The sequence below is a fragment of the Callorhinchus milii genome, unplaced genomic scaffold (assembly GCF_018977255.1).
Source record: "Callorhinchus milii isolate IMCB2004 unplaced genomic scaffold, IMCB_Cmil_1.0 Scaffold1, whole genome shotgun sequence".
NCBI classification, from domain to species: Eukaryota; Metazoa; Chordata; class Chondrichthyes; order Chimaeriformes; family Callorhinchidae; genus Callorhinchus; species Callorhinchus milii.
Window position 1 is genome coordinate 122,706,942 of NW_024704742.1, and position 26,408 is coordinate 122,733,349.

The 26,408-nt window shown below is 42.4% G+C and overlaps 1 non-coding gene across 1 annotated transcript; it reads left to right on the forward strand.

Annotated features, from left to right (window-relative positions):
- Positions 1-22,265: 22,265 nt before the first annotated feature.
- Positions 22,266-22,337, forward strand: trnaa-ugc. Its single transcript has one exon. It is a non-coding gene; the product is annotated as a tRNA-Ala (tRNA).
- The last annotated feature ends 4,071 nt before the right edge of the window (positions 22,338-26,408 follow it).

The window sequence follows — 26,408 nt, forward strand, 5'->3', positions numbered from 1 at the left end:
TCAGTCATCAAGCCAAGCCGATACCAGCTTCTCCACTGGAGCCATGTACTTTTAATAATAATAATAATAATAATAATCCTTGCATTTGATATAGCGCTTTTCACGTCAGGAGGACGTCCCAAAGCGCTTCACAGAACACACTGTAAAGTGAATTGACTGTATATTTGTGGGCGAACGCGGCAGCCAATTGCGCACAGCAGTGTCCCACAAACAGTCGTAGATTGAAAATGACCAATTTAATTATTGTTTTTGGTTTTTTGGAGGGATTATTATTAGGCGTGTGGAGTAAGGAAACTTGCCCAAGGTTTCGCCCTGCCTGGAATTGAACTCAGGTCTCTCACTTGCAAAGCGAGTGCTCTAACCACTGAGCTACAGGACTTTTGTGTCCATTCCCTGCTTTTTCTCAATTCCCTTTCCAGCTTCAATAACATTCCATGTGCTAATAATCTTCTGTATCCTAATGTTTCTTGTAACCTCCCCTTTTAACCCTTGCTTGCTTTACTTTATAATCTGCAGATCATTCAGAAGTCTGCAATTCGTGTCCTTTCCTGCACCAGACTCCATAACCTCTCACCCCCACCCTCGCCCAGCTCCACTAGTTCCCCATTCCCCCAAAGGATAGAGTTCAAAATCCTTGTCCTTGCCTTCAAAATGCTCCATGGCCTTACTCCTTCCTATCTCTGTGATCTCTAACGCCACATCGTCCTGTCCGCTTTGGCCTGCTCCACATCACCTCCCTCTCAAACACAATCACCCGGATGAAGTTCACCACCTGCTACCTCAACCCACTCCCCACCCAGCTGCTGATCACTCAACTCTCCCTTCTCCCCCCTGCTGGCCAACACGGTCAACCAGTCACTCTCCTCAGGCTCTGTTCCACTCCGCCTGAAAACCGTTGTCGTCACACCCCTCCTCAAAAAATCCACCCTCGATCCCTCTAATCTCTCAAACTACCATCCCATCTCTAACCTACCCTTCCTTGTCAAAGTCCTGGAACGCATTGTTGCAAGTCAACTTCGGCCACACCTCTCCCTCCACTCCCTCCTCGATCCCCTGCAGTCTGGTTTTCCCCCTGCCCACAGCACAGAAACTGCAGTTGTCAAAGTCACAAACTATGTCCTCTCTATCTGTGACCAGGGCTCTCTCAGCCTCCTCGTCCTCCTGGATCTCTCTGTTGCATTCGACATAGTCAACCACCCTATCCTCCTCCACCGCCTCTCCTCCCTCACCCACTTTAGTGGGACCACACTCACATGGTTCGAGTCCTACTTAACCAAACTCCTCCATTTCATCTCAGCAAATAGTTTCTCCTCCCGCCCCCGCCCCCTCCTGTGGGGTAACCCAGGGCTCCATCCTTAGCCCTCTTCCCTTCCTTATCTATATGCTCCATCTAGGCGATGTCATCCGCAGACACGGGGTAAACTTTCACATGTATGCAGATGACACACAAATGTATTTTGCCTCCTCCAGTACCAACTCCAGGTCCTCCAATGTTCTTATTTGCTTGCAGACATCAAGGCCTAGATGAGTGTAAACTTCCTACAGCTGAATATGGACAAGACAGAAGCCATTTTCCTTGGCTCCTGTCAACGTCTTCACTCCTGAGAATCTAAACTCCTCAATCTCCCTGAGCTCTCCCTCACACTCACTGAACCAGTGCGCAACCTAGGCATCTGATTTGACCCCAGCTGTCCTTCCTCCGCCACATCGGTCCCTGACCAGGACCGCCTTCCTCCACCTCTGCCACATTGCCTACCTCCGACTGTACCTTACTCCAAATGCAGCCGAAACCCTCGTGCACGTGTTTGTCACCTCCCGCGTGGATTACCCCAACAAACTTCTCCCGAGCTCCACCATTCAAAAGACCCAGCTCATTCAGAACTCTGCTGCCCACATACTGACACGGACCAAACTCCATATCCACATCTCACCAATTCTGGCCAGGCTCCACTGACTCCCCATCACTGAACAGATTGACTTCAAGATCCTCACACTCGTGTTCAAATCCATTCACTCCCTGGCACCTCCGACCTCCTCACTCCCCAATCCACCACCTGGCCCTCCACTCGACTGGCACCAGCCTTCTACTCGTCCCTCGCGCCCTCTGCCCCACCATCGAGGTCGTGCTTTCAGCCACTTTGCCTCAAATCTCTGGAACACTCCCTCAGTCCCACCGCCATGCCCCCTCTCTCCCCTCTTTCAAGTCCTGCCTGAAAACTTTCCTCTTCGATCGTGCTTACTGCCACCTCCCCCCCATCTTCCCCCGGCTCGGAGTCAGGCTCCGCCACTGCTAAATGCTCTGGGATGCTACCCTGCGTGGAGGGCACTATATAAGTGCAAGTCGTTGTTGTATACATCAGGATAAGGAAGGTCTTGCAATCCTTTTTACTGGTCTTTAAGATAGATATTAGCTCTGCAGATTGCACTTTATCTTAATTTCAAAATCAACCATCTGCGAGATTACTTGGTTGAATCTCAAAACATTTAGATCAAGTGGAAAAAAAAGATCAGTGTTTGCTATGAATTGCTAACTGATAGTTTTTATTACATCCTCTATCTGACACACTGCCGGGAAGTCTCAAGGCAAATAAAAGATACACACAGAAATTTGTTTTATCTTAGAGTGCCAAGGTTCGGAATGTCATTTTGTTAATCAATATTTGGCAATTGTTTAAAAATGACAAATTACTCTCAATGAGGTCCCCATAATAATTAGCTTAAGCTTCAAATAATCATGTACTTCATTAATAGAAAGAATTTGCCCGGGAGACTTTTTTCCAAGGTCCTGTCTTAACCTTTGATAGTGCCTTCTGTTGTGTCTTTAACAGATTGGCTATTGAGAGCTTGTTATTGACATTACTACACTTCAGTTGGAAGTAGAGTGCCATTCATAGGCTATAGTGAAAGTGCATTGGTAGGAGATGCTGGCAGGTTTGACGTGGGAATGTCTTCTGTCACGTTGTGACTTTTAATGGTTTCCAATTTACAGGAATTTTAACCTTGCTGTACCATGCCTCCCTCCACACGCTTTTAACAGGTTATAAGGTATGTTTCCGGGATAGAAACGTATCTTTCTGGATTGTTGGGGTTACTGCAACCTCTGTGTTTGCCATACCTTATTTACTATTGAACCCTTTAGCAAGAGTATTTTTTAATAATATTTGGACTGTTCAGCTGCTCTACTGATGTAACATTTTAGAGTACAGTACAGGCACACAACAATGCTGAATATTAGGATATGCATTCACACTTCTAATTCACCACGCCCCAATTGGCAGTCTTATTCACACTGTCAGAGGCCAGGAAGCCTCATCTTTCATACAGGGTTACAGAGATCTATTTGATGTTTGTTACCTTCGCAATATATACTGACATTCCTTTTTATGTCAATGTGAAAATCAATTCGGAGGCTAGGCTAGGAGTCCTGTAGCTCAGTGGTTAGAACACTCGCCTCGCAAGCGAGAGACCTGGGTTCAATTCCCGGCAGGGTGAAACCTTGGGCAAGTTTCCCTACTCCATCCACATGCCCAATAATAATCCCTCAAGAAAAAACAATAAAATTGGTCACTTCAATCCACGACTGTTTGTGGGACACTGCTGTGCACAATTGGCTCCCGCGTTTCGCCCACAATATAGAGTCAATTCACTTTACAGTATATTCTGTGAAGCGCTTTGAGACGTCTAGAAGACGTGAAAAGTGCTATTCAAATGCAAGGATTATTATTATTATCAGGCGCGGCTTTCATCAGAAAGCTCAATTGCTGGGATTGTGCCAAAAGGGATTTGATAGACCTTTGGCTGCGCAGCAATTCATCATCAGGAAGCAGTTGCTTGAAAATTCTAATTCAGCAAATATCAGTTTGAAACAGCACCTCTGCATTAGCACACAACTTGCTGATGCAACGCTTGAACTCACCGTGCAATAGGAGTGGGGGAGGCGGTAACAATGACATGGCAAATGATAAAATCGTACTCCTCGAGGTAAAATATGTTCATTTAGTAATAAAAAAAACTAATCCTTGTATTTGATATAGCCCCTTATCATGTCTTCGAGACGTCTCAAAGCACTTCACAGTAAAGTGAATTGACTGTATATTTTGTGTTTCTATTTAACAAAACTGAAAGTAAATTTAACAACAACAAAATTACATTTGGATAGCGACTTTCACGTTGGGAGGACGTCCCAAGGCGCTGGACAGACAGAGTTATGGACCCGAGCTGGGGGTCGGGGTGGAGGAGGGCGAAGGGCAGCGGGGGAAGCAGGGAGATCAAAAGCACGGTTGAAGAGGAGGGTCTTGAGGTGGGTCTTGAAGGTGGCAAGGGAGAGGCGAGATGGAGGGACTGCAGGATGGAGTTCCAGAGGTTGGGGGCTGAGTGGCGGAAGGCCCACTTGCCAATAGTGGGGCAAGCAAAGCTGGGGACGTTAAGTAGGTCAGAGCCTGCTGAACGGAGGGAGTGAGCAGGATGGTAGGGGGTTAGGAGGTTGCAGAGCTAGCGAGGAGCAAGACCATGGAGGGCTTTGAAGGTGAGGACCAGGATCTTGAATTGTATCCTCTGTGTGATGGGACGCCAGTAGAGTTGGGCAAGGATGAGGGTGATGGGGCCTAGTGCGGGAGAGGACATGGGAATTAAAGAAATTTAATTCCTTTGATTGAGTCTGAGAAACAATTACTGCTACTAACAGGAAATCAGGCACATCTTTGTTTGCAGACTGATAAGATATGCTCTGCACACACTTGGTTTCTGGTATTGTACTTTGCACTTTAATAAATGAGCGTTATCTTTTCCTGTAAAAGCAATTGACAACCTTTTCTAATTGGATAGGAAGAACATGCAACAGAACATATATCGGACTTTCATCAGGGCAGGATCTGGTGCAAGTAACACAACAGACATATTTCTGTATGATTTGTGTACTTTAATCTGATGTAAAACAAATTTAAAAAAACTGCCAAAAAGTGTTCATGAAGACAGGAAGCTTCAATAATTATCTGATGTTTCATTTCTCCCTAGCTCGGCATCCCACAGCAACATCGTTAACGACTCCAAGATGCTACTCACATAAAGAGCGCTATGGAAATGCAAGTTATTGTTGATTTGAAGGCCTATTAATAATTTAACTCATGGTGGAAAAGCACTTATCAGTGGACAGTGCATCAAAATTCCCTCTTTGTGTTGTTAGTAGATTATGAGGTTCCTACAAGTTGGCCAGGCCATGCCGCAGGTTACCAGTGAAGGATTAGGGGAGCCCTGCGTTGTTGGAGGTGTTGTCCTTCAGATGAGATGTTAAACCTAGATCCTGTCTACCTGTTCAGCTGAACGTTCAAGATCTTATTACTCTATTTGAAAAGAGAAAGTTGGTTACGTCCAGTGTCCTGACTAACAATTGCCCTAGATACAATGATCATTCTCATCATAGCTGTTTGTAGGGCAGGCTGTTTGTGGGACATTGCTGTATGTAAATTGGCTGCTAATACAGTCACTTCACTTTACAGCAATTATCTGTTAAGCACCTTTCAATGTTATAGGCACTATATCAAATGTATAGATAATTGTGTGATTCATAGTGACTCTGGATCACTATTAATGAATCGTATTGCAAACCTCTTAATTTTCCACCCTCTCTGGCAATTATACATTGAGCAGTGGAGAATGGATACTGGAGAGCCTGATTTCTAAAGGACAAAATTATTTATATCTTCAGTAACTTTGGGAATTGATGGGCATTATATCAATAATAACAAATTAAAATGAAAAACATGTTCTGTGTTGGGATTTTTGTTATATATTTCTACGTAGATCATGTTTCTGCATGAAAATAAGCAATGTATTAAACTACCTTTTCTTCCATACTCCTTTAGTCTGAAACTGCCTTACTGAAACTGGCAATAAAAAAACTGGAAGTACATTGCATTGTGGAGGCCTAATCGAGCATCTTGTCTCACTATGCTGGATTAATGTTCTCTTTACAACCCTGAAGAGAAACGGTAAAAAGCTTTCTAATGTAACCAATGTGTTATTGGAATTCCCTTATACTTTCTCTGGCTTAGTATCCAGCTGCCTTCACTCTTCATATTTCACTCCCTCACACTTATCAGCAGAGCAACCTAAAGTCGCAATCTGTCCACAGATAAAATTGCCGAAGTAATTATAATTTTCTCTCAGCTTGGCTCAGTTGGTAGCCTTTGAGTCCGAAGGTTGTGGGTTCAAGCCCCACGTCAGGAATTTTAACTCACACTCCAATACAGTGGAAGCGCTGGATTTTTGGAGATGCAACCCTTTCGATGAGATGTTCAAATGAGGTCCTGTCTGCCTGTTCAGGGTTTGTTAAAAATATCAGGGCACTATTCGAAAAGAGGATGGAGTTTCTCAATAAAATGGTCATTCATTTTAGGGCTGTTTATAGGATATAGCTGTGCACAAAGTGATTGCTGTATTTGCTTGCAAAATACAATCACTAACTTTACAATAAATCCTGTGAAGCACTTTGAGATATTCTCCTGACATCAACCATAAGGATTATTAATATATTATAATCCAATTTGCAAATAATATTTTATTAATAACAATGGGAAAAAATAGACCACTCATAAATCGAGACATGCACTTGCTTTGTTGGACTTATTGACAAAACTCTTAAATGTAAATGTAAAACAACCAGTCAAGCCAATCTGGGAATGTCACTATAATTCATTATTGATTAGTCAGAACCTATTATTTTTCTCAAAGGACTCAGTACTTTATTTTAGGTTCCATGTTCTACATTTTATATAGTGTTGGAGAAAGCATGTTTACTATTTTTTGACCACAAAAAATGGGAAAAAAACAATAGCAGAGACAGCAAATGCATCATGTGAATTTGCAATATTTGCAAATTTTTAAAAGAGGTGCAGGGAAACTAAAGTGCAAAGAAAAGCCAAATGCTGTCTCCCCTACACTGGTCTCTTTAGCTTTTTATTTTGTATTTGTAATTTTTGCTCTCAGAAATCACTGTTCAGCTTTGCAGTTCCAAAGCTAAAGCTCTGAGCTCATGGGACATCTACACAGCTGGATCCTGGCTCACTTTCTTTGTGTCTGGTTCTAACTACGATTGCCAAATTGAACGATCCAGATTATTATTTTTCTTGATGTGGAACAGCAGCCATGTGCTTGGCGGAATATAAAGGCATTTCATCTCGTCGGGATATAAAAACATTTCATTTAATCTTCACAGATCCAGTGATATAGTGGTCTACTGCCCTCGAGGCTTTCGTTTAAAGAGGGATTATCCTCAACAAAAGCTTTTCACACATACCCAACAATCAGGTGGAGTCCTGTAGCTCAGTGGTGAGAGCACTCGCTTTGCAAGTGAGAGACCTGAGTTCAATTCCAGGCAGGGCGAAACCTTGGGCAAGTTTCCTTACTCCACACGCCTAATAATAATCCCTCCAAAAAACCAAAAACAATAATTAAATTGGTCATTTTCAATCTACGACTGTTTGTGGGACATTGCTGTGCGCAATTGGCTGCCGCGTTCGCCCACAAATATACAGTCAATTCACTTTACAGTGTGTTCTGTGAAGCGCTTTGGGACGTCCTCCTGACGTGAAAAGCGCTATATCAAATGCAAGGATTATTATTATTATTATTATTAATCAGTTTGTTACAGTCATCACTAACTTTATTGAATCTGTCAGTATTCAAAATTAGTCAAACGTAACGATCAAATGTAAGGGCCTGGAAAATAGATTCAGTGCATGAGGAGATTCAGAGAACTGTGAATCAGGTACACCACCCACTCCACAAGTATCCACAGCAACAATGTATGAACAAGACTTCACTTCTAGTTGATATAATGCTCTATCACATAAAACTGACTAAAAGTGATTCAGGGGTAATTACTGGCAAGGGTAGTGACAATGTATTGTAGGTAAACGATGCAGTTAATTTACACACAGCAATGTCTCACACAAAGACATGAAGTAATTGACTGTGTTGTGTTGGTAATCTTCTATTATATTGTTAAGACTTTTCAGACATGGAGACACCTAAGTAGATAGCTGATCTGTAGGGTAATCATGCATTATTCAAATAATTGAAGCACGGTATTGCCAGACTACCCTATACATGCATCTCAGCAACCGTCAAGATCAGATTAGCCACTCTAGACAATTAAGTAAGTATCAGGTATCAGAGGGGCTTAATCCTAAAAAACTCAAGGGGAGAATTATTTTGTATTTAGATACAATCAAAAGTGACAGTCTGGCACAGATTCTCATCTCTGAGTCAAAGGTTATGGGTTCAATACACACATCGGTACTTTGAACTCGCGCCTAGGCTGACAATCCAATGTAATGGTGCGTTGTTGGAGGTGTCTCCTTTGGATGAAACATCTGCCTGCTCCATATCCACCTGACCGCTCGCTCCCGGTCCCCACGTGCGCACTATGGCTGCTGCTTTGACCCGAGCCCCCTCAGCCCCTCCCTCCCTCCCCCTCCTCTCTTCCCTCTCTTCCTTGCTCCCTCCTAACTCTCCGACCTACTATCCCCCTACCTACTTGCCTGTATCCTCCGTTCCTCTGGCTCCGGTCTGCTCCACATCCCCCGCCCCAACTGCCCTACCATTGGTGGCCGGGCCTTCAGCCTCTCAGCCCCCAGGCTCTGGAACTCCATCCCCCAGTGCCTTCACCTTGCTTCCTCCCTTTCCTCCTTCAAGGCCGGTCTCAAGACCTTTCTCTTTGACCGTGCCTTCAGCTCCCCTCTCGACTCTCTACCCCCTCCTCGCTCCCTCCCTTCCCTCCCCTCACCCTGACCATTTCCTCCCAATGCTCGGGTCCTGACCCAACTGTACAGCGCCTTGGGACGTCCTCCCGACGGGAAAGGCGTTCTATAAATGGAATCTTGTTGTTGTTGTTGCTCAGTAGGACGTGAAAGATCCCATGTCACTATTCAAAAAGAGAAGGGACTTTCTCCTTGTATCCTGGCCAACAATCCCCAAATAAAATTGATCATTCACTTAATGGCTGTTTGTGGGACATTGCAAACCATCTGCCGTATTCATCTACAAATATGCAGTCACTACATTGCACAATAAAATGCATTGAAGCACTCTGAGATGTCTGGTTACTATAGATTATAAAGTCATCTGAGCCCTTTGATTATGATTAATTCCTGACAATTGCTCCCATTATGGCATATTATTCTATATATCAGGCGATTTACTGGATTCATGACGTGTTTACATTTGAATGCTTTGAAGAAAAATCAAATACTTGAAATTCAATCTCACAGTCTGAGCAAGCAGCAGAATTTCTTACTTGAACGTAGCTTCAACTGAGTAAATTCATCTGATTATTCTTCTGTGGCAAAATTACCTCTGAGTTTCTAGACACAATGTGAGAAGTCAATGACAATAACAGCAAACGTGCAGCGGGCTTCAGTGAGTAAGCAGCACAATGTATTCCTGAAACAATGTTGAAAAGTGATGCAAGCCTAACAAACCCATGGTTAAATCATTTCCTTCTCCCAATTCACAGACTATTTAAGGGTGATTGTGTACTCTGCAGTTATACTGCTTCGCAGGATTGTGTTCATTTTCCTGTTCGGGGGAGAAGGATTAAATTGAAAGTTTATTCCCCATTATTCCCAAGGGGTTCAGTGCTCATAAAGCTGGGAAGTGTGCACCAAAGTAAAACCTTGATAGTTCTCTGAGTATTAGAATTTTTATTATTAATAATAATGATAATAATCCTTGCATTTGATATAGCGCCTTATCTCGTCATTGAGACGTCTCAAAGCGCTTCAAAGGATATACTGTAAAATGGTTTGGCTGTGTATTTTGTGGATGAAATGCGGCAACTAGTTGCACACAGCAATGTTCCACGAACAGCCATGGAGTGAGGGACCATTTTTTCATTTTGGGGGATTGTTGGTCAAGACAAGGGAGAGACAAGCTCCCATCACTTTTCGAATAGTACCATGGTAAATCCTGTGAAACACATTTCAAAATGTTTCACAGGAATTACTGTGAATTGTAGGTATTGTGCATTTTGTAGGTAAACCCAACTTACATTTGCAGCTTTGTGGGTCAGACAGTACTGGAATATGACCCCATGATCCTAACAAGGCTGCTGTGATGCCTTTATGATGCACCCCTTTTACATGTTGCAAACAGAGCAATATAGTGTACAATAACCACATGTCACCAATTTCCACAGACAGTCACCGGATGAGGTATTGTATCCTTGACCATATTTGCCCAGTCTTGAGTTCAGCAACAAACCGAGCAAGAACAATAAAATTCTAAAACAGAGAAATAGTCATTAATACAACAAGCTTCTCCAGTACTAATTGGAATTGTGGTGAGTTCAATTTTTTTATATGTGTCCTTTGATTTGATGTTGAAAATATGGTAACCCTAATGTACTGATGCAATAATATACATGTTACAAAACACAGACTCAATGGCTGGACCAGTGGAAGTCTGAGCAGATATCTTAATTTTTTTCTGTTATCAGTTTTGCAGACAGCAGTGCAACATTCAAGCACTGATAAAAAAAAGACTGAACCAATAACATCCACATAGACAAACAAACCAGCCTATATCATAACTATCAGGAAGTGATTTCAACATTATAATATTTGTTTTCGGATCGACATGGTGATAATCTAATCTCAGAGTTTCCCTACCATTTATGAGTTTCAATCTCATGGTTTAACATTCCATCTGAACTCTTGTACTGACTCTCAGGTATTGATTGTTCTTAGTATCATTTCAAAGAAAATCTGGAGCCAACCCTAATGTTGAAAAGAAAACTTGGAAACAGGAACAGGAAAAATTATTCTAGCCTGTGGAGCCTAATCCCACCCTTTTCTTTTAGATAACGGCAGATATTTTAATTCAATTCTCTGCATGTTGTCCATATGTTTATACGTTTAGTTTCCATGTGTTTATCCATGTCCCTTTTAAACACATCGATCGATTTTGCATCTACAATCTACTAGAAAAATACATTCCACATTTTCACAATCCTTTGTGTAAAGAAATGGTTTCTATAATACCTATTTGACCTTTAAGAAGGAATCTGTCTTTCCACAAGATCACAAGATTTTTGTTCTGGCAAACAAGGAAAATCAAGGATTCCTCATTACATGAATATACGTAATTTTATTCTGAGTGCCAGGCACCAGGGTCATGTTCCATAATAATAATAATAATTCTTGCATTTCATATGGCGCTTTTCACGTCTTCACAGAATATAATGTAAAGTTAATTGACTGTATATTTGTGGGTAAAACGTGTCAGCCAATTGCGCAAAGCAGTGCCGCACAAACAGTCGTGGATTGAAATGTTATTTTTGTTTTCTTGAGGGATTATTATCAGGTGTGTGGAGTAAGGAAACCTTGCCCAAGGTTTCACCTTGCTGGGAATCGAACCCAGGCCTCTCGCTCGTGAGGCAAGTGCTCTAACAACTGAGCTACAGGACTCCATTCATCAACCATGCCTTTTCAACCCCTCACACAGATGTTTGCCACACACCTCACAGGACACATTTTTCCCTACTACTGAGTCCAAATGAATTGTCACAGAATAATTGCCTGTTTTATTTCAGGATATAAACACATTTTGACTTGTGCTGTTGAAGGGAGGCAGAAATACAACTTTCACTCCCCAGGCAATCAACTTGTTTGTACTCAGCTGGTCACTAATATGACTCAGATAATGGCAGATATATTAATTCAATTCTCTACCTGTTGCTCATACAACTAGAAGCAACGTCACTTCCACATTTTTCACTTCAGACAGTGAAATTCTTATCATATCCTAAAAATTGCATTCATGAGGCATACACAGTATTAAGCAACATTTTGTCTCTAATATCCTCAGGAGATGACAGAAAAAACCCTACATTTTTATAGTGCCTTTATCAGATCAAAAGGTCTCAGAGGATGTTACAGTAGAGACTGTCAAGTGCAATCACTGTTTTTGTAGCCATCTGCAGCAGCTTTTTGCACACAACGAACAACCTTGAGGTGAAATGCCATTTTTGTCTGGAAGAATGCTGGTCAGGATACCAGGAGATTTACCCACAAATATACAGTCAATTCACTTTACAGTCTATTCTGTGAAGCGCTTTGAGACGTCGAGAAGACGTGAAAAGCGCTAAATCAAACGCAAGGATTATTATTATAGTCACAACATTTTGCTGTAAAAATCTCAATGACACAACAAGGCACTCTGTCAAATGCAACAATATTTAAATTCTCTTCTGTTTGTGAATGGTGCCTGGGATCTTTAAAATCCACCTGAACAGATAGACGGGACCTTGGTTTAAGGTCTCATCCGATGAACAGATACGATGAATGTCAATGTCAGTAGATGTTCAGACCCTGGCCTTTTCAGTTCTTTTTGATCATATATGTGCACAAAGATATGTGAGTAGTGAGGGTAAACAGGCTGAAAGTGAGGCTTCAAATAAGTCAATTAATTCGGTAGTTAATTAGAATTCAGAGCAGCATCACAAATGCTGTGAAAAGTATATTAATAATAATAATAATAATAATCCTTGCATTTGATATAGCGCTTTTCACGTCGGGAGGACGTCCCAAAGCGCTTCACAGAACACACTGTAAAGTGTGATTAAGTCAGGTTTTAAAGCCAGTCTGGAACCTCGGCGTTCTGTTCGACCCTGAGCTGTCCTTTCTTCCTCATATCCGCGCCACAACTGGCACCGCCTTCCATCACCTCCAAAACATCGCCAGACTACGGCACTACCTCACCCCTCACGCTGCTGAAACACTGGTCCACGTCTTCATCACCTCAAGGCTGGACTACGGGAACTCTCTCCTCGTCGGCCTTCCCGGCACCTCCCTCCACAAGCTGCAGGTCATTCAGAACTCTGCAGCTCGTGTACTGTCCCGCACCAGGCTTCGGGACCACATCACTCCCACCCTCGCTCGCCTCCACTGGCTCCCCATCCCCCAGAGGATCGAATTCAAGATCCTCATCCTCACCTACAAGGCCATTCACGGCCTTGCTCCCTCCTACCTCTCCAACCTACTAGCCCCCTACCTACCTGTCCGTACCCTCCGTTCCTCTGGCTCCGGTCTGCTCCACATCCCCCGCCCCAACCGCCCTACCATCGGTGGCCCGGCCTTCAGCCTCTCAGCCCCCAGGCTCTGGAACTCTATCCCCCAGTGCCTTCGCCGCTTCCTCCCTTTCCTCCTTCAAGGTCGGTCTCAAGACCTTTCTCTTTGACCGTGCCTTCAGCTCCCCTCTCGACTCTCTACTCACTCCTCGCTCCCTCCCCTCACCCTGACCATTTCCCCCCTGCTCGGGTCCTGACCCAACTATCCAGCGCCTTGGGACGTCCTCCCGAAGTGAAAGGCACTCTATAAATGCAATCTTGTTGTTGTTGTTGTTAATGTTACGATGAAGATAGAATTCTGTCAGTATCAGAGTGGCTTCTGTGAAGGTGTATTGCAATACTTCATATCACGTTTTAGGGTAAAGTTCTGTGGTTCTAAGGCTTAAGGTACAATTAAATTCAATGCAGTGACACAGAATTGCATTGTGACTATATGTTTAAAGTTAAAAGACTTGCAAATTATTGCATCATTTTTAAGGTCAGGTTTCGAGGTGATGGTAATTTTCAATTGCAGCACAAAGACTCATTAAATGTGCAATGTCAACTCCCTGCCCTTTGTCCTACTCTCTCCAGGACTGATTCCAGCTATGACATAGGGAAGATAAAACATAACTTAAGGATTTAATTTTCAGTCTTTCGCCAAGATCCATGGTCGCAGGAGCTTTCAAAACCCCAAAAAACAGAATCAAATAGCAGAGGAGTAGCAAAGTGGGTTTGAGGATCATGGATTTTTTTTGATCAGCCGTGTGTCTGACACATGTGGAAACCCATCACTATGCTTTTAAGTGTATCCAAACCAAGTTGAGATTTCCATACATCCCACCTACACATGGAAATGTGTAGATCTCCAGAGGTAGATTGTTGGACTAGAATGTGTACTCTCTCCCTGGAGGGATGCATCCTGTTTACCTAATTCTGGAAAGTATTAGGCACAGGTTGGCAAAAAACAAGGCTTGGGACCCACAGAGTGGGCATTGGGGTACTGCTGGTGTCTAACCAGCTAAAACCACATAGCTTGCCATTGAAATTTCTATCTGACAAGCTTTCCCAGCACTCTGAACCGCTACCCTACATGGAGGGGGCTGTATAAGTGCAAGTTGTTGTTGCTGTTGTCCAGCTAGGACTACCCTACCCGTTAGGGCTTTGGCTTGCGGGGATAACAGAAGCTGAGTGGGATGACTACCTGCCCCCAGTGACTGGTCTACCCCTTCAGGTCCTGTTGATGAGGAAGGCTGACTGTGCTGTCATCAGCAGTGTCCTGGAATACTGTGGACCCGCCTATCTCAGGAACCGGACTACCACAGAGGGCTGGCTCGATTCCGCCATTCCATTGCCAGGTAGGTCACCTTAATAATAATAATAATCCTTGCATTTGATATAGCGCTTTTCACGTCTTCTAGACGTCTCAAAGCGCTTCACACAATATGCTGTAAAGTTAATTGACCGTATATTTGTGGGCGAAAGCTCAGCTCCAAGGAGACTTTGTTATCTCCCGCACAAGGAGGGAACATGGAGAAGAAGGGCATACGTAGTTCATCCATACTATCCACCACACAATGAGCTCCTGACCTGGTGGGGGGGGGGGTTGGGAGCTGGCAGGAGGATCTGGTTTGTCAATGGGAGAGGCCTATTGCCAGGGGAGGGTTATTATCAGGGGAGGGGTTATTGTCCCGTGAAGACTCTGTTGTCAGTGGAGGGTCATAATCAGGGGAACAGCTTGGTTGTTAGGCGAGGGGATGGGTTTAGCCAATGATAAATGAAAAGCTAATTCTGTGCAGGGACAATCCACGCTTTACCACTCTTTGGCAGATTATGCCCAGAAAACAGCTACTACTCATAATAAATAATGGTAATAAGTCAGTGGGTTCAGCCATATGTTGAAATCACAGTCTACTCTGACACTCCTATGCAGTGTTAGGGCAGCGCTGAATTGTTGGAGGTGTTGACTTTCGAATGAGACATTAAAGTGAGGTCCCATCCCTATTCAGGTAGTCATTAATGATCTTGTAGCGCTAATTGAAAAAGAAGGGAGTTTCTTCCTGTGATATGGTTGCCAGTTCCCCAGAAAGAGATTGGTCATTCCCTTCACGGCTGATTGTAGGACATTGCTGTGTTCTGCATTACAGAAGTGACTGTATTACAAATTAAATCCTGTGAAGTACTTTGAGATGTGTTAATTACGTGATAAATGCAATAATTATTAAGTCACGCATCCTCCAAGGGCCCCTATATACGTTTATGTGGTGTTCCCTAGCTTACCGTCCTGAGCGCCAAGAGATCTTCAAGACTACATAAGTCTTCAAGCTAGTTTTATGGCAATGGTGTTCAAACCTCATTGTTCTCATTTCCACAGACTACAACTTCAGTCTTGCTTCTGCTGACAGGTTTTTTAATAAAAGGTGAAACCCAAATCTTCAGCCTATCTTTCTCCATTAGATTATGTGTATGTGCCAGCATATTCTGTTTCTGTCTCAGATTCTTTCTTTATATTTCCCAAGGTACTTACAATTTCAGAATGCTATTAAGGACTTGTCGTCAAAACTAACTGAAAGAAATAGAGACAGGTGATGATTAATGCCAAGCCACAAAATACACAATCACTCCTTATACAGTATATCCTGTGAAGTGCTTTGAAATGTATTGACAACTTGATAAGGCGCTAGATCAAATGCAAGGAGATTTTTATTATTAACCTTGTGGACATTTACATAAAAAGGCAAAGGAGCAGGAAGCTCCTTGTGCATAGATAAGCCTGTAAATAAATCAATTTATATAGCACCTTTCCCGTCAGGAGGATGCCTCAAAGCATTTGACAATGCTGGATAGGCACCTGAGCTAGGGGTGAAAGGCAAGGGAGACTGGGAGGGGGAAAGATTACTGAAAATGCTTTTGATCATTTTAAGATATTTATTTACATACAAAGCAAGACAAGAGATTAAACTAATTTTAAGGATGTGATATTAATGGAAGGCAGCTCGATCTTTGCTCAATAAGCACATCTCTGATTTCTACTTACAACACGGGTATTTCCGTGTGTAAGTGGGATGCATGGAACTTCCAGTTTAGTTTGGATACTCTGAAGCATAGTCATGGCTTTCAGCATGTGTCACACACCCAGCTCACCCTCAAAAGAAAATCTACTTTCAACAATACCATTCTTTGATCAGTGGTCATAAGATTGCCTTAAAACTAAATGACAAGTACAACAGAAACATATTCCACACATCATGTGTATCCAATCTGACTTTTGCATCAATGGAAAGAAATAGCTTAGTTTAGTTCCTCATCTAAATTTACAAGATCCCTTTTTAAGGGATTGTTTTTAGAAACTGTCTGTGGTTGAGTAACAGAGAAGGGGAACTTTGGCTTTATATTTTCCAGTTTTTGAAATACAACAACAAGATTACATTTACATTGAATTTTTTGAAAATAGTGATTTAAGTGACAAGAATGGTCCTGGTTAGAGGTACCGCACTGCAATGTGAGAACGTCAGCAACAAGGGTGGGGAATAGTGGCCCTTTGCCATTTGTGTTACATGTTTATTTTTAACCAACAATGCTAATGTATGAAGATAAATCTAAAACATTCCTATATTGTAGGTTTGTATCACGAACGAGTCCTTAGATATTAATGCAGCTCAAACCAAGCACAGTGCTAACAAATATCTCTATAGTCTAAGATCAAGCCCCAAACCACAAATTAATGAATGATCCTTCTTAGACATAACCACCAATGTCAATCACATAAATGAATGAATGAATCAATCTCCTTAATCTAAACTTTATGCTAATATCACTATTTTCCTGGCCTAAACCCATGTTGTATCAACATGGCTCAGTTTGTAGCCCTCTTGCCTCTGTGCCAGGAGAATGTGGGTTTGAGCACCACAACAGGAACATGAGCTCCTAAATCCAGAATGGAATGCCTGTGCAATATGGAATAAAGCAATCTGTAATGTTAGAGGTGCCAGTTTTCAGATGAGAAGTTGAAGCGAGCTCCAGTCTAGTGGTTCAGTATGATCTTACAGATCCTACAGCAAAAAATTGAAAAAGCAGGGATCTCTCCCAGTATCCCATCCAATATTTTCTTTTATCTAATCTGATCATTTGGGCACTCATTACATCATTACACCTAGGTAGCAAAAACAGTAGAGCGGGTTATTTTTTAGAAGGGGAGAGATTGGAATGTGTTAGCATCCAGAGGGACTTGGGTGTCCTTGTACACCAATCACAGAAAGTTAGTCTGCAGGTGCAGCAGCAAATAGGAAGGCGAATGGTATGTTAGCATTCATTATGAAAGGATTAGAGTATAAGAGTAGGGAAGTCTTGCTGCAACTGTATAGGGCCCTGGTGAGACCACACCTGGAATACTGTGTCCAGTTTTGGTCTCCTCATTTAAGGAAGGATGTACTTGCCTTGGAGGGGGTGCAGCGGGAAATTTACTAGGTTAGTGCCAGGGATGAAGGGGTTGAGTTACGAGGATACGCTGACCAATTTGGGCCTATATTCTCTAGAATATAGAAGAATTAGAGGGCATCTTATAGAAACCTATAAGATCATCAAAGGGCATGATAGAGTAGATAGTGGGAGATTGTTTCCCTTGGTTGGAGAAACTAAAACCAGGGGTCACAACCTTAAAATCAGAGGCAGCCCTTTCACACTGAGTTGAAGAAGAGCTTCTTCACTCAAAGGGTGGTGAATGTATGGAATTCACTACCCCAAAGGGCTGTTGACGCTCAGTCCTTGAACATATTACGTCCTTGAAAGTAAGTCCTTGAACAAATATACAGTCAATTCACTTTACAGTATATTCTGTGAAGCGCTTTGGGACATCTAGAAGACGTGAAAAGCGCTATATCAAAATGCAAAGATTATTATTATTATATTCAAGACTGAGATAGATAGATTTCTTATTGCAAAAGGGATTAAGGGATATGGGGATAAGGCAGGGTCAGGTTATTAGCTGGAGTTAGATTAGAAGATCAGCCATGATTGAATGGCGGGACAGGCTCGAAGGGCTGAATGGCCTACTCTTGCTCCTACATGTTATGTTATGTTTGCTGCTGGAGGCCAGCTGTCACAATTTACATGGAAAAACATGTGATGCACTTGAGTTTTTTCAAAGTAATAAAGAACGGTATAAAAAGCCAATATTATTATAGATATACATGTACACTCCAGACCAGCAATCAGGAACCAGACCCTCTTCCATACCCCCAGAGGGATTGAATGTTTCCAAATAGACCACTCAGTGGTCAAAAAGCAGGTGCAAAAATATAATATATAATCAATAAACAATTTCATTTAAAACAACAATGTAAATGTTCATAAGGCCTCATCAGATTTCAGAGATTTTTGGTGAGACATTGATTACATGTATACCCCAGACAAAGGGTTTTTCTCTGTGTGTGGAAAAGGAACAATGGGGATTGCTTTAAATTGAAGGAACCAGTTACTTGAAGGTTGCAATTTATCCTCTTATTCTGCATTTAGTCCATGCAGCGCTCCAAGACTCTATCCTGCCTGAAGGGTGCTATATAAATGCAAGTTGTTGTTCCATATAGTTCATGCATAAACTGATGAAATGATACAATATGTTTTGACACTTACCTCCAGTGTCTAAGAATAAATCGTGCACCACTGCTCCCAAATCAGAAGTTTAATAGTTTCCCTACTTTTTAATGGCATTGTCATAACTGTTTGTAGAAATAAGTACAGAGAAAAAAAAGGAAGAAATAATACAGTTTATTCAGAAAATATCTGATAAAGAAATGGCAGCCACTGCCTTGCTTGCAAAATATATTATTCTTGCAAATCCCCACCAGCTCCACAGCTCAAATTGTATCCGGATGTAGATATCAAAAGGATATTGTACCTTTACAATAGCTTATTCATGACTTCACTTTAAGCAAATCAAGCTAAAAAGGCTGTTTCTCATTCCTAGATTACTGTAAACTGTTCCCTGCTCCAGTAGAGTGATTGACTGCTTCCTATGTAAGCAACCTGTGTGGCATAAAGGATCTTTTTGTCCTGCTAATACTGAGAAAAAAAGAGGAACTTTTTGACTATAATTCACTACACAATGTACACAGTGTTTATATTCTGGTCTTACATTTTTTATTCGCTCTATATATTAGATTATATATATTAGAATGCATTCTCATCTTTAAACTGTGTAGAAATATTGTCATCTGTAGCTATTATCCCAGTACTATCCCAGGACAATAACCCTTAAATGGTTACAGATATACTTTTTAAAATTAACAACTCCTGGGATTTCTTTGGGAAATTCTAATGGCAGTGAAACGTTGTGGCTGAGTGCCATGTGACGCTATTTAGAAATGTACTGTTTTATGTTAATAAAAAGTGATGATTGGAAACTTTTCCTTTTTCACAAAGACACAACTGAATGAAGTACAGTATATCACATTGAAGTGCATCACTGTGTCACTTGTGCGTAACATTATCAGAGGGAAAATAGCGCACGTTCCTGCTTCCTCTCGAGCACATTCACAATAACATGCTCACTTTCACTATGACCATGTTTATCGTAAGACAAACTATTTTCATGACCTTAGCTGTTTCTTAAAAAAAATTCGAACAATGCTATTCCTGGCAGATTTACACTTGAGACGAAGGGGTCAAAATTATTTCTTAAAAAATTAGTCTGGAAGAACTACTTTTTTCCTTAGGGAATGCGATCAGCTATATTTTGGGAAACTTGTAGGAAATTTTCATGGGAATGTGTAGTGTATTTACCCAAAGGATTTGTAAGAAAAGAACAACGAATGTGACGTATTGGAGTCCTGTAGCTCAGTTGTTAGAGCTCTCGCCTCACAAGCGAGAGGATCTGGGTTCAATTCCCCGGCAGGATGAAACGTTGGGCACGTTTCCTTACTCCACACGCCTCTGTTTACCTAGCAGTAAGTAGGAATCTGGTTGTTAGTCGATAGGTGGTTCGCTTTTCCTCCGCAACGTTGCTCGGCTCCGTCACTATCTCACACCGCAGGCCGCCAAGACCGTCATATACGTATTCATAACATCCATTACATAGGGGATACAGTTCAAGATCCAGGTCCTCACTTTCAAAGCCCTCTTTGGCCTTGCTCCTGCAACCTTGTAACTACTTATCAACCTGCCTGCTCCCTCTACTCAGTGAGTTTCGGCCTGCTTCACATCCCCGCCCCACCATTAGCAGTCGGACCTTCAGCCACTCTGTCCCCACCCTCTGGAACTCCATCCCACAGTCCCTCTGCTCACCTCCTTCAAGTCCCGTCTCAAGACCTTCCTCTTCGATCATGCTTTCGGTCACCTTCCATCCTCCCCGACCCCGACCCGCAGGTCGGGTCCGAAACACTGATTGTCCAACATCTTGGGACATCCTCCAGACGTGAAAGGCACTATAAAAATGTAATTTTGTTGTTGTAATAATTCCTTCAAAATAAATAAAAAGAATTTGGTCACTCAATCCATGACTGTTTGTGGGACACTGCTTTGTGCAATGGGCTGCCGTGTTTCACCCACAAAATATACAGTCAATTCACTTTACAATATATTTTGTGAAGTGCTTTGAGATGTCTCAAAGACGTGATAAGGCGCTATATCAAATTCAAGGATTATTATTATTATATGTACCGATTATATTATTATACAATCAGCTGGCTGATTAAGATACTTGGTGACAGCCTGGCTGAGTTGGAGTACTCTTGCCTGCGAGTCAGAAGGCTGGGGGTTCAAGCTCTATATCGGCTATCAAAATAGGCAAAGTCTCGAGTTAACATACAAAGGATGGCATACAGCGCTTCCTAAAGGACTGCAATGAGTGACAACGATGAGCTCACAGCCTGGTGTGGGGATCGAACCCACAATAACCATAAGAAAGAAGAGCTATGGTCAGAGTAACTTCCCTTGAAACCATACCAAAGGTCACAAATTTTGTGCGAGAAAGCACCAAGCGTCATGTTAGTGGAGATTCCAAGATGCAGAAGATGTTGGAAATCCCTGATCTTAAGAGAAACAATGTGAAAGCCAAATTCTGCTGTGTGTACACATGCCTGGGGAAAAATTCCCCCTGAGTTTAGATTTACTCTCTCGATATAGCATTTCAGAGTGTCCAGTGTTCGGCAAATTTCTGAATTCAATCTTACAACAACAACAACAACAAGATTCCATTTATAAAGCGCCTTTCACGTCAGGAGGACGTCCCAACGTTGAAGTCAGTTTCCAATAATAACCCTTGTATTTAATATAGTGCATATTATGTTGATGAGAAGTCTCAAAGCGCTTCACAAGATTTACTGTGAAGTGTAACGACTGTATATATTTGAAGGTGAATATGGCAGCCAATTTGCACACACCAATTTCCAAGAAACAGCCATGAGGTGAATAACCAATTTTATCTGGGGGATTGTTGGACAGAACAATGCAAGAAATTCCCTTCTCTTTCCGAATATTGCGTGGAGGCATTCAACATTCCAGCTCAACAGGCAGACGGGACCTTGGCTTAATGTCTCATCCAAAGAACGATCCTTACGGAAAATCAATGCTCAGCACAGCACTGAACTGAACTGCCAAGTTCTAAAAAAACATTAAAACAGTTTCAGAATGAAGGCTTTATTTTAAGAATTAAATAATGTGGAAAATGTTACTTTGTAGAGTAAATCTCAACCGGTGGGGAATTTATGTCCAGTAGTTATGGAATTCATTTTATTATACAGTAGTATACTCTGTCCCGAAACAAAGGACAGGAAAGGCTTAAGAATGTTCTTTCATCAGACAGAAGTTTACAGCCAGTCTGAACACATTTTAACACATTTTAATATGTCTAAGAACAGAAAGTTGCTTGTACTGGAATAGGCTACTGTAAGAATATTAAACACTGATGAAGTAAACCAGAGTGAGCACATTGGTATTCTATTCCCTCTGGTCCACAACAACATTCGCCTCCAAATCTCTGTCTTCCAGAACACAACTTAAATCTAAAATACAAACAAAGCTGCAGAACGACATGAGACACATGCATTGCAATGGTGTGTATTGAAGCTGACACTGTCATAAAGTGTGAGCTTTATTATAAACCTTGTTAACTTAATCCAGGCATCACTCATCAGTGTATGCATTGAATCCTGTTTCGTACAGGAGTCCTGTAGCTCAGTGGTTAGAGCACTCGCCTTGCAAGCGAGAGACCTGGGTTCGATTCCCGGCAGGGCGAAAACTTGGGCAAGTTTCCTTACTCCACACGCCTAATAATAATCCCTAAAGAAAAAAAAGCAATAATGAATTGGTCACTTCAATCCACGACTGTTTATGGGATACTGCTGTGCGCAACTGGCTGCCATGTTTCGCCCACAAATATACAGTCGACTCTGCGGTATATTCTGTGAAGCGCTTTGAGATGTCATCTCAGCCATCTGTATACAGAATCATTGAAACAATAGAATATTGTTATTTCTCAAAATTTCCTTGTTTATTTGTTCCAAAAAACAATTTTGTTTCATGTCATTCCTATAATCCATTTATTTTCTGACAAAACCTCACCCCAAAAGCTGCTAAAACACTTGTCCATGTCTTTGTCACCTCTCAGCTGGACTATTCTAACGCTTTCCTCGTCGGTCTCCCCTCCTCCACTATTCACAAAATTCAGCTCATTCAAAACTCCGCCGCCTGCATTCTCACCCGCACCAAACTTCGTACCCCAGTTACTCCAGTCCTTGCCAAACTCCACTGGCTCCCTGTCACAGAGTAGATCAACTTCAAGATCCTCACTCTAGAGTTTAAATCCCTCTATTAATTGCACCCCCTTCCCCCCCCACCCCACCATCTCTCTGACCTCCTCTTTCCCCACAGCAGTACCCGCTGCTTCTGCTCTATGGGTCCAGCCTCCTCGGCGTCCCCCGAATCCTTCACCATCGGCGGCCATGCCTTCAGCCATTGATTGCACTCCAAAACTTTGGAACTCCCTCCCTCAACCTCTTCACCTCGGCCCCTCCTTCCCCAACTTCACGTCATGTCTGAAGACCTTCCTTTTCGACTGTGCCTACGGTTACCTTCCCTCTCCCCCTGGCTTGGCCTCGGGCTCCCCCATTGTTAAGCGCTCTGAGATGCTGCCCAGCGTGGAGGGCTCTATATAAATACAAGTTGTTGCAAGTTAAATGTGTGGCACAATTATTAAAAAGTAATATGTCGTCATAACAGCTTGCGGTCCCGTTTTGATTCCCTTCCTTTCCATACTTGGTGTTACTTCTCTATTACCAAATCACACAAACTGTACTAAAATCACACTCTTGCCCACAAATCCAATGATGAGCATTGTGACCCTTGTATTACAGCAAACAAACCAACAGGGTTTCAACATCCGAGAATACATACTGACTGCGCTGTTTCCCAGTAATCAATATAGTTCTGTGATGTCTCAATTGATAATCTTTCAAGTGTGAGATACCCTTAAGTTTGGAGATCATCAGGCATCAACACATGGAGCATGTCACAAATCCACGGATGGCGAACAAACAGGTAATAAAACAACCTCCAGATACTCCACTGTTTACATTAATAGAAATTAGTGCAGAGCAGCGATTACTGGAATCTAGTCCAGAAGTTCAAATGATTGTTGTAAAACACGAGCTTTGCTCTCAACAATCACGGTAACCCATCACTGTAATTACTGCTGTCTATTCATTTACCTCTATGAAATAATTACTTGCTAAAGAATATGCAAGAAACCAATTACAAATCATTTTTGATAAACTTAACAAAATATGCAAAACAGACTGATATGCCTTACAGATTCACATACAACACTGACTAACATAGGACACTGACTTACATACAGCACTGTCTCACATACAACAACAACAACAAGATTACATTTGTATAGCGTCTTTCAAGTTGGGAGGATGTCCCAAGACGCTGGACAGAGTACAGCATTTCAGACTCGAACTGGGGTCGGGGAGGTGGAATTCCAGAGGTTGGAGGCAGAGTGGCTGAAGGCTCTCCCGCCAATGGTGGGGCGGGTGGTTCGGAATGTCAAGACACATTCACATACAACATGATTCACATACGATACAGATTCACATACAACATAGACTCACGTTCAGACATGTCACACTTCAGAGAGCGAGGCTTGAAGAGGTTAGGGGATAAGGCCACAAATATACGTTCGCCCACAAATATACAGTCAATTCACTTTACAGTGTGTTCTGTGAAGCGCTTTGGGACGTCCTCCCGACGTGAAAAGCGCTATATCAAATGCAAGGATTATTATTATTATAAGGCGGACCCTGGGTCAGTAGTGATCTCTTTGCTCTGTGAGACAATGCGGGTTTGATGGACTGAATGGCCTCTTTCTGCACTGGAGATTTCTATGTTTCTACGTCTCTACACAAACTCATACTGCATAACATATTTCCCTCCAGCCTTTAACATTTACCTAATATGCCATACACCTCACATTTTTTGGCACTACTTTGAAAGCTACTATTATAAAGCACAACATAATTGCAAATAAATTTGTTCTTTTGTCATTAATGAATGAATGAATTGGGGTTCATTCAATTGCACTGCCCAAAATTCTTAAAAGTAACCAAAGTAAATAGATTAATAAAGAAATTACAAGAGAGGTTTTCGTTGAAGAAAGCACTTTAACCCATTTAGTCTCATATCAATTGTGCCATCATCCAACAATAACATCAATCTGTTTTCTCTAAAGAGTCAAGTGTCCCAGCCTCAGTGGCCCTAGAGCGGTTGAATATTCTCTTATGTAAGAAAATCGTTCCTGATATCTACCCTGATATTGCCCTTCACAATCTTGAATCCATGCTCTCTTAACCTGCTGCTTTGGTGTATCGGATGGGTCAAATCACCTTTTATCATAGATTCAGTCAGAAGAGTTGGAAAAGAAGAAAGTAATTGTGTTTCATAGCATTTTAAGACATTAAAATATCTGAAAAGAGCGTTACAGTAATATTTGTCAGGTATGATCATTTTTTGTAGGCAGCCATTTAGCCTGAAGGGAGTTAATACAGTAATATACTGGAGTCCTGTAGCTCAGTGGTTAGAGTACTTGCCTCACAAGTGAGAGACCTGGGTTCGATTCCCGGCAGGGCGAAACCTTGGGCAAGTTTTCTTATTCCACACACCTGATAATAATCCCTCAAGAAAAAAAACACAATAATAATTTTGTTCGCTCAATCCACAAGTGTTTGCGGGACACTGCTGTGCGCAATTGGCTGCTGCGTTTTGCCCACAAATATACAGTCAATTCACTTGACAGTATATTCTGTGAAGCGCTTTGAGAGGTCTCAAAGACATGAAAAAATGCCATATCAAATAGAAGGATCATTTATATTTTGTTAATAATATTAATAATTCTCACATTTGATATAGCACCTTTCACTTCAGATGGACGTCTCAGAGCACTTCACAGGATTTACTGTAAAGTGTAGTGACTGTGTGTTTTGTAGGCAAATGCCATGACAAAAAGTCAATTTATCTGGAGATGGTCAGTACCAGAAGTAACTCCCTTCTCTTTTTAAATAATATAAGATCTTTAACATTACAACAACAACAAGATTACATTTGTATAGCGCCTTTCATGTCAGGAGGAGTCCCAAGGCGCTGGACAGAGAACAGCATTTCAGACCCGAGCTGGGGTCATGGGGGGAGAAGGGAGAGGAAGCGAAGGGGGGTGACCGATGGCATGGTCGAAAAGGAAGGTCTTGAGGCGGGACTTGAAGGAGGCTAAGGAGGGGGCGAGGCGGAGTGACTGGGGGATGGAATTCCAGAGGTTGGGGGCAGAGTGGCTGAAGGCTCTCCCGCCAATGGTGGGGCGGGTGAGTGGGGGGACGTGGAACAGACCAGAGCCGGCTGAGCGGAGGGAACGGGCGGGTTTGTAGGAGATCACAGAGGTAGGGTGGGGAGAGGCCATGGAGGGCTTTGTAGGTGAGGACCAGGATCTTGAATTAGATCCTCTGAAGGATAGGGAGCAAATGGAGTCGGGCGAGAGTGGGGGAGATGGGGTCACGGAGTTTGGTGTGGGAGAGGACATGGGCTGCAGAGTTCTGGATTCTCTGCAGCCTGTGGAGGGAGGAGTTGGGAAGGCCGACAAGCAGGGCATTTGCATAGTCGAGCCTGGAGGTGATGAAGGTAGGAATAAGACTTTCAGCGGCCTGAGGGGTGAGGTGGTGGTGGAGATGGGCGCTGTTACGGAGGTGAGGGAAGGCAGAGCGGGTCATGGCTTGAATGTAGGGGAGAAAAGACAGTTGACGGTCGAACAAGACACCTA